General features: G+C 37.4%; 1 protein-coding gene across 1 annotated transcript in view; it reads left to right on the top strand.

Annotated features, from left to right (window-relative positions):
* Positions 1–14,325, top strand: part of FBN2 (fibrillin 2) — a gene marked incomplete at both ends in the record, with an annotated part of 158,293 nt that overhangs the window by 23,645 nt on the left and 120,323 nt on the right. The window lies entirely within an intron of this gene.

The following is a 14,325-nucleotide window of genomic DNA, read 5'->3' as shown; positions in this document are numbered from 1 at the left end:
TAAAATCCAACCTCAGATGGTACAAGTTGGAATATTCTGTTTTGTAGTTGTTTGACTGCTGAATGCAAGTGTGACAATTTACACATACGTAAGAAATTGTGTTCAATCTCCATTTTAGAAAAAAGGTGTTTAATGCAAAATTAATTACTGATAAAAACTTAATGTGATCATGCAGAATTTTTACTTTTATATAGTTTAGTAGAACTGGAAATTAACGTTGCTACATTTAGTCCCCATTTCCAGATCCTTTTGTTTGCCTGTTGTAAGAGCAGGTTGCGTTGTGCTGCGTGGTACCGCTGTAGAGCTCTAGATCTCCCTAGGGCCATCATGATCCTGCCAGAGGAAAAACCTTGAAAGCAGGCAGCAGTTACTGTTTTATTACTTCATTAAATTGACTTAAGTTGTTCCGATATAACCTTGTGTTTTGCACGCAGAAAAGACATTTTGATCAAGGTAGAAGACGCTGTTTTAGTGATCTGCATAATTTCTGTCAGCTGTGGGAGCAATTGTTTTCAGTCATAAACCAGTGCAGGGAAAATGATCGATGCTGCTCTAACATAGAGATCAGAGTGCTCACAGATGAGCTTGCAGAGTAAAGCCATTGTTTGAACTCCTAGAGAAGGTATCCAAAACACATTTTGAGTGCAGTACAGGAATAACAAGTTCTGTTCTTTTTTGATTAGAGAGTTGTTTCACTTAACTTCTGTTATCTTATCTTAGATGATGAAAAGTTCTATAATCTGGTGAGTATTTTACAATGTAAAACAATACAAAAATTATCCAAACCACAGATCTTCACATTAGTCAAGCTAAAACTTTACGAACTGAAGAACTTTTGTTTTATTTCTTGAGCTTGGAAGAAATAGGGTAGTTTTATTCTTGTGTCGTTGTATTTCAATAACATTCTTTTCAGTTAGTGCCAGAAAGCTCTTCTGCTAAGGTGTGATGCTACTGCTTCATACTGCGTTTTTAGAATGCACTTCTCTGTTGTCAGTCCTAGGTGCAGTGTTAATCTGCTTATTCTTATGAGCAAACATCTGAAATTCACAATCACAAAGGCATAAGTGATTCATAGTTCTTCCTAAAATACAACAGCGTAACAAGCAGTAGTGTTCTTCTCTTTAAACAGACAAACAAACAAACAAACAAACATTGAGCTATCTAGGTTGAAAAAGACCTTCAAGATAATCACGTCGAACTGATAACTTGAACTGCTGAGTCCCGTCACTAAGCTGCCTCACTTAGTGCCACAGTATATATTGTTACATTAAGATTTTGTGAGTGCTTTAGTAATCCCACTCTCTCCTCACATGTTACGCTTTAAGAAGGAAAAATAGATGTAAAGTAGTACACAGAACCAGTTGAGATTGCCTTCAAAAGAAGTTCAACAAACCCGGCACTTAAACTTGTATCAGTTTATTGAAATCCACTGGAAAGATTTCTGCTGATTTCAGTGGCCTCCCATGAAAGAAAGGAAAAATCTTTGAATACATTGGATGTAATTTTTTCTTCTGTGTTGATTTGCAGTAACACTTGGAAATGCACTGGCATATGGGCAGCAATTAAGCATACTTAAGGAGATGTTGGAAGGAAGGTCTAGAGGGAAAGATGGTTCTTGCTAGACTGGCTAATGTAATCATAAACCAAGCAGGTTTGTCCTGAGTCTTTTTAGATGTGATAAGAGTACACAGATGCCCCAAAATGTGTACCTAAACTATCAAAGCTAGAGTAGTACAGATTCTTACAAGATATTTTCCTGGACAAAACAATTAAGCAACCAACCCATCTTTATCAGCAGTGATAATTCACTTTTCAAAGCTGGAAATAAGAGATGAAAATCTCATAATGACAAAAGCAGTGTGAAGGTTAGTGTTCATCCCTTGAATTTATTAGTTTTCAGTATGATACTCTATAGGTTTTTATTACTAATACATTGGCAATTAAAATCTGAAATGAGTTCACACTCTGGATGACTATGAAATACCTTTTTTCCCTTCCTAGCACTGGTAACAAGTGCTTGTAAACCACACTTTACTCTGTGTAACACTTTAGTACTGAAAGATGTATCCTTTGGGACAGTAAATGTACATTCAAAAAAGGCTTTACATATTCTCAGTGCTTAGAATTCTGTTGTCAAAGTGTTTAAACCTGTGGAGTATGTTGGCAGTGCTAGTTATGTCATTGCTCAGGCTGATTTTAGTGGTTGTAGTTTTGATAGCCATAAGCCAAAACCTTAATGTATGTAAGTGTATGCTACTGTTTCCAAATTCTTAGATGGGAGCGTGCAGGAAAGCATACTTAAGGTATGCTAGCCTGCTGTGCAGTTGATAATATTATATGCTTGTAACCATATGTGCTTATACAAGCTTATATAGGAAAAGAGTATTTATATGTATTTTGTGAAAGTACATATATGTTTATATTTCTGTGTACTTTTGTACAGGTAATTACATTTTATATATTACAGTTATCAGTCAGAACGATATAACTCAGTCTTGATAAGCCCATGAGGAAAGTCATCATATGTAACAAGTGAGCTTTTAATTTTGGGTATATGCATGAATGTTCTGTGCACTCACAGGTTCTGTATTAAGTAGAGAAGTTGAGAAGTGTCACAAGTATAACATGAAAAGTATAAATGCACTTGTTCAGTAGTGTGAACTGAACTTGTTCAGTAGTATTTGCAGAGACTTACTGGAATGACAGAAGTTTGGACCTTTGTGTCCATCAAGCTCAACCCCAGTTCCAGCAGGGACACCCAGAGCAGGATGCCCAGGCCATGTCCAGGCAGCTTTAGAGATCTCCGTGGAGGAGACTGCACAGCCTGTCTGTGTCCCAGAGCCTCCGTCACCTGCACAGCACAGAAGTGCTGCCTGATGGTCAGGGGGAGCCTCCTGTGTTTCAGTTTGTGCCCATTGCTTCTGGTCCTGGCACAGGACACTACTGATAAGAGCCTGGCTCTGTCCTCTGTGCACCCTCCCCTCAGGTGTTTATAGGCATGGATGAGATCCCCCCTGAGCCTCCTCATGATTCTGAAAAATAAGAAATGAGAAGCTTGTTTCTTTTGTTTTTTTTTGACTTTTCCCATATAGGGTGTAGTCATTCAGTGTTAATCTCATATTTGTTTTGATTAATAAAAATGGAGTTTAGTAAAAAAATCTAAATGGTGAGCCAGAAGGATCAGTGTGGAAGACAAAAAGCTGTGGGCTGTAAAGGATTCCTTGGTTGGGAGCTAGACAGATACCAGATTTTCAGAAGTAATTTCCTTGCTTTATTCTCCTGCTGTGTTTTTTGCACGCTGTGACAGTTCTGCTACCAGCTGCCTGACCGATTTTGTATTGGAGATGAGATTTTACAAGATGCAGGAGCTCTTAGCAGCTGCCAAGAGTAGTCTGAGTTAACGTCAGAGCATCTTTCTGCTTACTTCTGGTGAGGATGAACTGCACTGTGCACATATCTGCCTCTCCATGCCGTGACTTCACTCTGTCTCTGCGTGCAGTCTTCCCCTCCACCCAGTGCCCCTCTCAAGGTTCCCACTGGCAGACAAATGAGGGGCTTCTGCTTCTGCAGATTCACAAGAAATAATGGATGCCAATGCAAATAAGCTTTTCGGGTTTGGTCCTGTACTACTGAGTCTGGCAGAAGTCCCAGTGAAGCTACTGGGAGTTTTGATTAAGAACAGAGTTCAGATCCAGGGCCACTGTTTGAATTTCAGCATAGATCTTCTGATGTTGCCACCTAACTGTCCTGGTCTGCAGTAACTAGAAAATGGAGGCTAGGAAGTGCTGCTACTCAACTTGGAGTGGTCAAAAAGTGAAGCTTATGTAGGTGTTGAAGAACATATTGGATTTTAGAGTTTTAATTATTTTGACAGTGTGGGACAGCACAGCAATTATGTATTAGAAAGAAAGCATTTATTAATTTCAAAGTATTGCTGAATTTGAAATGAAGTAAAGATGAAGTTTGGAAGTACTTAATAGTTTACCTGCCTTAAGTCTTCGGCCTTGTCTGACTTCATCAGTGTTATGAAATACTGGAGTGCTAAAGGAAATGTGGTTTACTCCACTTCATAGTAGTAGATCTTTGTTATGAGAAATGGCAGTAAATTGTTTCTCAAGAGATGATTTATGTGAATGAACGCCTGTCCTGTTTTTTCATTGTTAAAAGAAGCTGTGATTTACAGTGTCCCATTGAAGACACTGTATAGAAGAGTAGTTGTTTCACTTTTTATTTTCGATGAACAAAAGCCAGAGATCTGAAGAAGGGGAAACCATGTTTATGCCACTCCACAGAGAGACCTCCAGTAAATAGTTACTGGCTGGGTTTGTAGTTTATTATCAGCTCATGCAGCGTATCAGGATAGTCTAGACAGTCATCTGGGAAAGTGTTTATTGCAAGCTAAATGTGATTTTTTTATTTTTTTCTTAAGAGAAAACTGCATGAAAGTTATTTTTCTTCATCTGATCAAATTAACAAAAGAATTCAGCTGCATGTCTGTGGCTTTTATAGGGTTTCTGTTCTGCTAGTACTTTTAACATTTTTTTCCTAATTTACACAGGAGTTTCTTATGAAATGTTTTTTCTCTTTTGTTTTGGGCATGTACACTTTCCTTAAAATAGCTTCTGAGAAGAATTACAGTTAACTGGGAAGTCCACAGGGCTGTAGGTCATGCACCCCTCCCTGACCTCAGCGGGGGGCTCTGCTACATCTGATGGTGCCTAACTTTCTTTTGCCTCTGAACTGTGGCTGGCTGGGGTCTAATGTGTGGACACTGTCTCCTTTTTGATGATCTTTTTTTGACCAGAAAATGTAGTATGCAAATTGCCAATTTAAAAAAAAAAAAAAAAAAAAAAAAAAAAAAAGACCACATCTCCACAGAAGTTTGAATTAAATGTAACTGCTTTTCATTTTGTAGCAAATGGGAAACATACATTTTCACCTTTAAATTGTCTCTAACTGTTCTTTTGGCTAACTAAGATATGTCCCAACGTAACATGATGAGATCAGAGTTTCTGAGAATAATTAAGCATTTTTTTCTGGACCTGTTCTCTAATTCTTCTTCATGTGAGTAGTCTTAACCAGAAGAAGCTGGCTCACTTTCATTAGTGGGGTTGACTGCTGGTGCGTGTAATGACTCCAGAGGGGCTTGGAGTGTTGGAGTGGGGGAGTTTACTCTGTGCTCTTTGTACTGTTGTTCTTCACCACTCTTAAAAGTTTGTAACACCTGAAAACTTGGATCTTAAAATCTCCTCCTTACTGGCAAGGGTTTACATTCTTTTGTTTGAACTATACTGAACAACATTAATTACAGAGGAGAAGCAGAGCGTGACAAAAAGATGTGGAAGCTGTAGGCGACATTTTAACATCAAGGTCCAGAAATGTGGCTTATTTGCTTTACAGTCATATGGCCAGGCACTGCCTTCTTCATTTTCTGAGGTATGAAGAATAAGAATATGATGTGCATTTGTCCGTCTTTTCAGAGCCTGCTTTTTAATGTTAAATGTATTTCTGTCATACGAGCAAATCCTGGCTTGTCCCTGAAATCTGCATACAGGAGTCTGTGCAGAGTAGAGAGCTTCAACAACAGGAAGGAGATACCTGTGTGTGATTTAAAACTGGGCATCCAGCTGTCAGGCCATAATGGAGATCCTTCTGTGCTCTCATGTCTCCCCTTCAAGGCTTTGTTGGTAGTACAGCATACTCTCACGGTGAGGGTTTGAACTGCAAAAAACTGACAGAGGATTTTATCTAAATAAGTTTATAAAGCGAAGCGAAGCAATATTTTCTTTTTGGCTTGTAGAAAAGAAATGATGTTAAAGGTGGAAATCAGTTTGGTAAAAGACTGGAAAGCCTAGGGGTGCGATTTCTTTGTTTTTTTAGAAAGGCCCCAGTGTTGACAAGCAGAGGAGATGTAGGTTTTGCTACAGTTCTGCTGCAGAGGCTGCAAAGAGCTGTTGATGTTTGTTTCAGAGGTCCAGTACTGACACAAAAGGTCACAGCTTCACTCTGGTCTTTCAGTAGTCTGTGGGCTAAGGTCTTATCCTAGTCTGTGTGGTAGAGAGGAAAAGCTCTGTTTTTCCTTCCACTGAAGATTCAAAGTGTGGATCTTTGGATTTTGGTGAGCAGGGTGTTACTCGCTGTGCAGTAAATACATTGGGAGGAGCACGGATTGTGGATCAGAGTGCCACTTGCTGGGCATGTTTGTAGCTCGGTGTGAGAAAACAGGACAGAGTGCTGTGCAGCAGGATGCACAGTTAATTGTTTTGAATTCTGTGAACACCTCAGCACAGTAAAGATGTAGCACTGGGGTGGTGAGCACAAACTGCTGAGCTTTGCAAAAATACTAATTGTAATTTCTCATTCAGATGCACATTTTGCAGAGGTAAGTTAGACTGCAGCTTCTTAGAATAACTGATATTTCCTGGTTCCTCAGATTACGTCTTTGTAGAAGTGTTTAACGAGAGCAAAATATCCAACCTCGACTGCAGATTTTGTATATATGGTAGTGGTACTTCTGAAAGTATATTGACATACATGTATCGATAAGAAGGTGACAAACTGGACAGTGGAGTCCTTGCTAGAACCAAGATCTAGGGATAGTTATTTCCCAGCTTTTTTTTCACGTCTGAATTTTTTAGCCGTCAGTTACTGACACTGCAGTTGCATATTGAATGAAGCTTCCTCCAAGAATTTTTCCCAGTATTGTTTTGCTATTCTTGGGATTTTGTTGCTTTCTAAAGGAAAATACTTGTGTAATTCCATCTTACACTGTATTACTTTCTTTCTCTCCTTCTTGTGTATGTTTTTAAAAGAATATCTTAAATATTTAAACCATTTTTCTTGACGTTTATATTAATTACAGAAAATAGCACTTATTTCAGAAGTATGGTTGATTGTCTGTTACTTTGCTGTCCTTTCCCAAAGATCTGTAGATACTACTACAAAACTTCAACTGTCCCATGTCTGCTTAAAACTGACATAATATCAATTATAATAAAATGGGTGTGCAAACTCAGGAATGTTGATTTTGGAAAAGAGGTGCTTTTCCTGTTCCAGCATAAGGAAAATGAGAATGTGCTTAGAATGGACATGACAGCAGTGCTGGTGGAAACTGGAATTTTGCTAAAAGCTACAAAGCCCACATAGACTGCTGCATTAAACATGTCCTTTTTCTTTTTTCTTTTTTCTTTTTTTTCTTTTTTTTTCTCTTTCTTCTTTACTTTCTCTCTTTAATTTAGAGCTACTCTTCACTCACTTTTTAGTTGCCATATGTATATGAAGTTGCCTACTCAATCACAGGAGTTTGTTTGATGGAAAGTCTTGCATCACAGCACTTGGTCAGTAATAGTCATGTGGGACCAGTAGAATAGTTGTAAGAATTAAACCTGAAAATGGAAGCTGTCAGCTCTATGAAAACATTCAAGGCTTCATAATGCATTTAGCATAAGTATTCAAGAACCTTTTAAACTAAACAATTCTTCTTCAGTGCTACATATCAAAATAAATTTTATAAAAATCCTTGTTTCGTTTGGTGACCACAGAATCTTATGGGGATTTGTCTCAACTACTTTGAGTTACCTATGACTTAAAATGTTTAAAAGACTTCAGTGTTCATTATTTATATAAATCATAAGCCTAATTAAGGACTTGACATACAAATTTTCTTGAATTAAAAATAAAAGGAAGTGGAGAGGAGTTGGCTCAGACGTTACTATTCAGGCTTTGGTTTATATGAACATCTTAGTCTAAATAGCTGTACTGCCCATAGATTATTTTTTCCAAGAGAAATTAATAGCTTTGCCAAGCCTCTTTCATTTTCCAAGAGACTAGCTCTAATTTCTAGCCAACAATCTTTTTTCCTCAACTTGTTGGATGTCACCTTCAGAAAAAATGCTTCTTATTTATATCAAGCCTGAATCAGTACAATTCATCTAACTTCTTGTTACCTTTGAAACCTCCCTTATGGTGATTCCTTGTTGTTGGCAGCTACATACTACTGCAGAAAAGAACAATTTTCCATGGTAGGATGATTAAATTATTGGAGGAAAAACAATTTTAGACAATCTTTAGTGAAACAAACTTATGTACTTTTGTAACGTTTCATCTTTTTGCATAGTCTGAGTTAAAATGGTGGAATTCAATAGGAATGATAGTGCTTGCATATCCATACATTATAGGCTTGTGGTCTGAACTCGAGTGCTGCCATGAGTACTGTCAACCATTTCATACTTGGATGAAAATTTAATCAAGGAAAAAGTAATGATGTCCCATTTTTTCATAAAGACAGAGGTCTGGACAGTGCTGTCATTTGTGTAGGTTCACTGAGAGAATGGGGGGTGCACTGTGCCCTACCATTATGGGAAAGACACAGATTGTGTCATTTGTCACTGCAGGAGATGAAGTACACCTCTAATTTTCAAAATGTGTAGATTCATGTTGCAAATGATAAAATTCTGATACTGAAAAATCTCATCAGTATTCAAGGAGCAGGTGCTGCAACAAGTAGCAAAAATAAATCGCTGGTTTTTGGAGACTTGGGAATGTTAGTGGAGCTTATGGGAAAGTTATTCATAGCATCCTACTAGAGCTGCAATAGGGGCAGTTGCAGCTGCAGCATGATTTGGGTTGGAGCATCATCTGAAAGCATGAGTTTAACTTCTGATCTTTGCCAAAATAGGCCTGGTCTGCTCACCTGGATGTCTCTCACTGTGCTGCTATTTTGTGTCAAAGTGGAATAACGTGCTTTTCAACACAAATGGCAGATAACTACCTTCCAGCATTCTAAGCCTAGGTTCTTGAGTATTAGGTTGTTTATCTAACAATGCTGATGTATGAAATAGATTTTTGGGGTATCTGTAATTTTGAGGTAATCACATTTACTATATTTGAGTCTTTTTTTGAAGTGAATGCTGGAGTTATTTATTTTCTGATCTCTTGATATTTTCTAGATCACATCTGTGAGAGAAAGGGTCAGTGTAAAGTCATTTTGAGGGGCAGACATTCTGCATAAGGAAGTAAAGCAGGTTTCCCTAATACTAGGATTTTGTTTTCTAATTGACAAAGTTGGGACACTTATTTATAAGTATTTTTTTCACTCTTTGTGATTCGGACTGATCAACTTGCTTAATGTTTCTGGTTTGTTTGAGTTACTGAAGTATCAGTATTCCAAATAGCTTATAGTTGAAATTATTTACATCCAGGCACATTACCTCCTCATTTAGTTATGGTTTTATGGAGTTTTGTTTAAGTAAAAATGATGGAAGAGTCTTCACAGTATCTTCCTGCTAATCTTTCTAGATGCAAAGTGAAGTATAGGATTTATTTTAATACGTTGCTCCAGTGCTACAGATTTCCAGTCTTACAGGGCTTTTATGTATGTGGGGTTTATATGGGTGCAGGACATTGCAGCTGCACTTCCACTAGTACTGTTGGACTTCACATGACATTTTGATCTTAAAAACTTATTTCACTCTGTGAGAAGAAACTTGCAGGTTTTCTTCTTCCATATAACATGTAAGGGACATTCCAGCACATTAGGTACCTTTTTCCTCTCGTTTTTCTTTCTGTCTCACTTCTTTTAACTCTCCAATTACTTCAGAAGAATTTCGTGGGCAGCAGTAGTTGGTTAATACAGCATGAAATTGTGGAGACAAAATATGATAATGTTAATATGGAAATAGGATACCTATATGTCTATCAAAATATTTTAGGTTTTTGTCCTGAATAACAACAAGTGGTAGTTGGGATATTAAACGTTGTGTTTTAGGCCTCAAGCTGGTGTGTGCTAGACACCTGGAGAAAATACAGTGTGGCAGACAGATTATCCCATGTCAATTTACGGCAGGCTTCTACACTTCCACTTGAATCATCTGGTTCTAGCCAGAAGATAGAGGAAGAAAAACAAAGCAGATGGATATTGGACCGTGTCCAATACTAGAATTATTACAATTCTAATCCTTGTGACAGGCTCCCTGTCAGATGGCTATTTTTTTTTAATTACAAATTGAATTAGAAGTAACTTTTTTTTCTTTTCTTTTCCCAAAAAGGGATTGATGAAAAAGATTTCAAGAACTCTCATTGTCTCATGTAGTCTGTGAATGCAGAAAATACAGTTCCATGAAGGCATAGATTTGGTACAGTTAAATTTAAAAGTCCAGTGTGCTATTTCCAGATCTTTTTTTTTTTTTCCCCTCAACGTTCATGCCAAGAAAAAGTGTGTCTTATTAAATTTAACGATTGTAAGAATTTTGATTGTTGATAAAGACCGTCATTCTGTAAGTCACTGTGCATACTGAATACAACTGTCTGAGGTTAAAGAAAATGAGTAACACGTATGTGCTGAAAATCACTTTCTTTCACCAAGACAGTTACCCTTTCTAAGCAACAAATGATTTGTAACATATGTTCTAACATATGTTCTTTCTGGCAAAGCTATTCCAGAAACAATGCTGGGGAAAGAGCTAATGAAGAAACGCCTAAAAATAAAACAATATGAAACGGATGATTGATTTACAAATTCTGGAATTTGAAGATCAGATGAACCATTAAAGTTATCTGTCTGATTGGCTGTGTAAGGAAGACCGTAGTCTATTGCAGGGTAAATTGGGAATCAAATCCACAGATTCATTTGAAACTATGAAGTATCTTCAGACTTGCCTCTTGTCTTAATGTATTTGCTTCTCTTAAGTAAGTCTTTGCTATGTTACCAAGTATCTTTATATAAACAGCTGTACGTTACTCTCAATCCAAGCATTCTTTCCTTCCCTTTTTATTGTGAAACCTTATGTCTGCCGTCTTCTTAGATTTGAGGGCCAGCCGTTGCTCAGATCTTGCTAAAGATCTTTGGACTTCATTTTGGATAATCTGAATGATTAAGATGTTTAAAATTCATGTATTTTTAGTGAATACGAATTATATTATTTTTAAATATTAGTATTAATATAAACCATATTTCTGAAACTTCTCACTACTCTTCTGACTCATTGCATAATAGGTAAGTCACTCCAAAAATAATGCCTCCTATTTATTGTGTGGAAACTACTACAAAGATCACAATAACACTACGTGACAGAGAAAATTCTCTGCTACAGAACACTAGTTTTCAACTCAATCACCACCATTAGCTATGTATTTTCACCACTGATGAATAAGAGGTAATTCTACATTCAGAGGGCAGTGAGGCCCTGGCACAGCTGCCCAGAGAAGCTGTGGTGCCCCATCTCCGGAGGTGCTCAAGACCAGCTTGGATGGGGTTCTGGGCAGCTGAGCTGGTGGGGGGCAGCCCTGTCTAGGCATGGGCCTGGGGGGCCTTTAAGTGTCCTTCCAGCCCAAACCATTCTGTGATTCAACGAAATGTACTTCACACCTCAAGTTAAAGCTCAGAATTTAATCTTGTCTGAATGAATTACAAATTTCACATGGATGATTTGGGGGCAGCATATTTCTGTAGATCTCCAATCCTTAATAATAAAATGCAAATTTTCTAAAATTTCTACTCCTACTGTAATTGTTACGTTTTATCTGATGTTGGTCCTCTGTAAAAGTATACTTCGAAGAACAAGTGCTATAAAAGAGGAACACTTTCACGCAGTATTACTTCTGAGTAGGAATTCCAAAATAAGTTTGGATGTCAAGATTAAGAAATCTAAAATTTTGGAAATATGGAGATAAATAATTAATCCTTATTTGATTGCATTATAAAGGCCACTCCGCCAGGAAGAACTGGACACCAGTTGGGTGAATTGAGTTAGTAATACTTGACCAGCTGTCGTGTTTAAGATACCCTGAGAAGGTATCCATGCCCATCAGGGCTTGTATAGAGTTTCATAGTTTTGAAAAGCTCATTCAATCTGAATTTTGAGGAAAGTTTCACTCTTTATTGATCTGATATCACGTGGACAAAAGTTCTGTAATGTGCAGATTGTAGTCTGGTAGTCAGCTCTCAGTACATAGAGTAGACCATGGGCATTCCCAGAGTCTGCCTATTATTTGTACTTCAGTAACTAAGGAGAAGATAAAATGAGTTAAGTCTTTTTAATCATTTGTATTACAGCAGTATTAACAGTGTATATAACTTACTTGACACTAGAATAAGAGTCTGCTCAGTTAGTCTGAACAGTTAGTAGTAAAATTTTTTTCTACACATATGAAGCTCATTACTTTCTCTGTGTGACATAGCGAATGCTTTTACAGATGATATTAGGCCATAAATTATAATACAGCCAATTGCTAAAGAACACAGTACCGATTTCCGAGAATGAAATAGTGTTGTCATTGAGTTCAATAGCTAAATTCCCATTTGCTTTCACTGGGGCCAGGATTTAATTCCATTTATTTCAGTTCTTGAATTCTGAACAGTTCTGTTTTTCCTCTGATAGCAGTCTGACTATTGCTGATGATTTGCAGGTTAAATATGGTCTAACACATATTTCTCAATCTTTACGACACCTGAGTAAACTTTATATGAATAAAATATATAGTCATAGTCTTTGGCAGGGTCTTCCTTACACTTACCTCTTAAATGAAATCCAGGCAAGATTTCGTGAGTTTATGGAATTTGATAGTTGGAGTTTGTGTTTTAAGTATTTGTCATTCTCATATGAGGCTCTTGCTTGATGAAATCACTATTTTCTCTCAGTCACCAAGTTCTGATTTAGCTATTTCTAATTTGGCAGGGGCCTTGGAGTTAATTAAACTGAGATTGCTTTGAAGCAGCCTGTGTTCCAGTATGCTGGAAGAAAGATCACTGAAACCAAACTATAACAAATAGGATTTTCTTTCTGTAATGAACATTTTTTGTGGATGCCCCTCCCTGGAAGCATTCAAGGCCAGGCTGGATGGGTCTGTGAGCAACCTGGTCTGGTGGGAAGTGTCTCTGTATATAGCAGGGGATTGGAACTAGATGGTCTTAAAGGTCCCTTCCAACCGAAACTGATTCTATGATGATTCTATGATTTTATTTAAAGTATTGTTTTGGTTACTTGATGGACATGAAGTGCATAAGTCTGAAAACAATATTCTAATGAAAGTCAAGAAACATTCAAATTCACAATCTGGTTGGGACATTTAAGATATTTTCATATTGTTTAGTACTCATGTAATGTCTGTTATTATACATTTTTCTTACAGATACTTACATGCATGCTTACCTTTGTTAATGTGAAGAACACAGTTGAAAATATTTTCCATTGTGCATAAATAACTGTCACAGAATCTTTCCCAAAGAGATATCTGAATGAACCTAATCAAAGACAGGGAGCAGAACACCTATTTCTCCTTGAGCTAGCTTTTACTTTAAAAGACTTACTTTTTAGTCCAAGGAAAATTTAATATGAGGTATGTTAGAAGGACAGTTTTCTCCTTTTGCAAACATGTAGAAACTCAGATTTTTATTTTTCAGGATGAATCTAGCAGGCATCAACTATAACTTGCTTCTGAGCGCAGTTGCACACCAATCAAAGAGCAGGAGGCAGTATGTGACTTATACATCAGATATGGAATCTCTTTTTAATAGGAAAAAAGCATCAGAACGGGACAGGATAACACAGAGATCATATCCCCACTGCTATGCCTTTTTTCACGTGACTGTGTCCTGTGGAAGCTTTGCACTTTCTTATCCCCTCCCCTTGCCCCTCTCCTCCCCCCCCCCCCCCTTAAAGTTTCCATAAGGATATGAAATCTGAGTCAAAGCAACCATCTGTTTCTCATTTGTTCCTAGAGAATTTGAACTAATTGTTCCCAGTTTGTGTTTCCTCATAAGGTCAGAAAAATCCTTCTTTATATACAGGTTGAACCCAAATAGCTAAATCATTTACAGGAATTTGATCTGGAGTATATTTTCATACTCTTTGTATGCTGCGTTCAGTGTGCTCAATATGGCTTGAATAGGCTGTGTTAGTTCATGTTATTCCTCTGAAAGTAAGTGGCATTGATTAGTGCTCTGCATGTTGCACTTTTTTGCATTAAGCATTCCATCAGGAATGTTGATCTGTGGCAGTCTTTGTCACAGCCCTGATCAAAGTGAAGCGAACAAATTTGTGGCTTTTGTGGTCTGGAGCTTCTTCTCATCAACCGGCACGAATTTACTTTGGAGCAGGTCTTGTTTGCCTTATGTTTTCCCATGTTTGTTAGCTTGTTTGTTTCAAAAAACCTTTTACTTACGGATTTTACTGATTTTAATGATTAAGCTGCCTTTCATTACATCGATCAGAAAGAAGGACACTGAAAGGTAAGGTAACATTGCAGAAATGATTGCATTCAGTGGAATAGGTCATGCTACTTCTGTGAGCAGAAGCTGATGTAAATTTCGATGTCCTCCTGCCTTTT

The sequence above is a fragment of the Tetrao urogallus genome, assembly GCF_951394365.1.
Source record: "Tetrao urogallus genome assembly, chromosome: Z".
In the NCBI taxonomy this organism is placed as follows: Eukaryota; Metazoa; Chordata; class Aves; order Galliformes; family Phasianidae; genus Tetrao; species Tetrao urogallus.
Note: the sequence above shows the minus strand (reverse complement) of the source record. Positions and strands in the feature narration are given on the sequence as shown.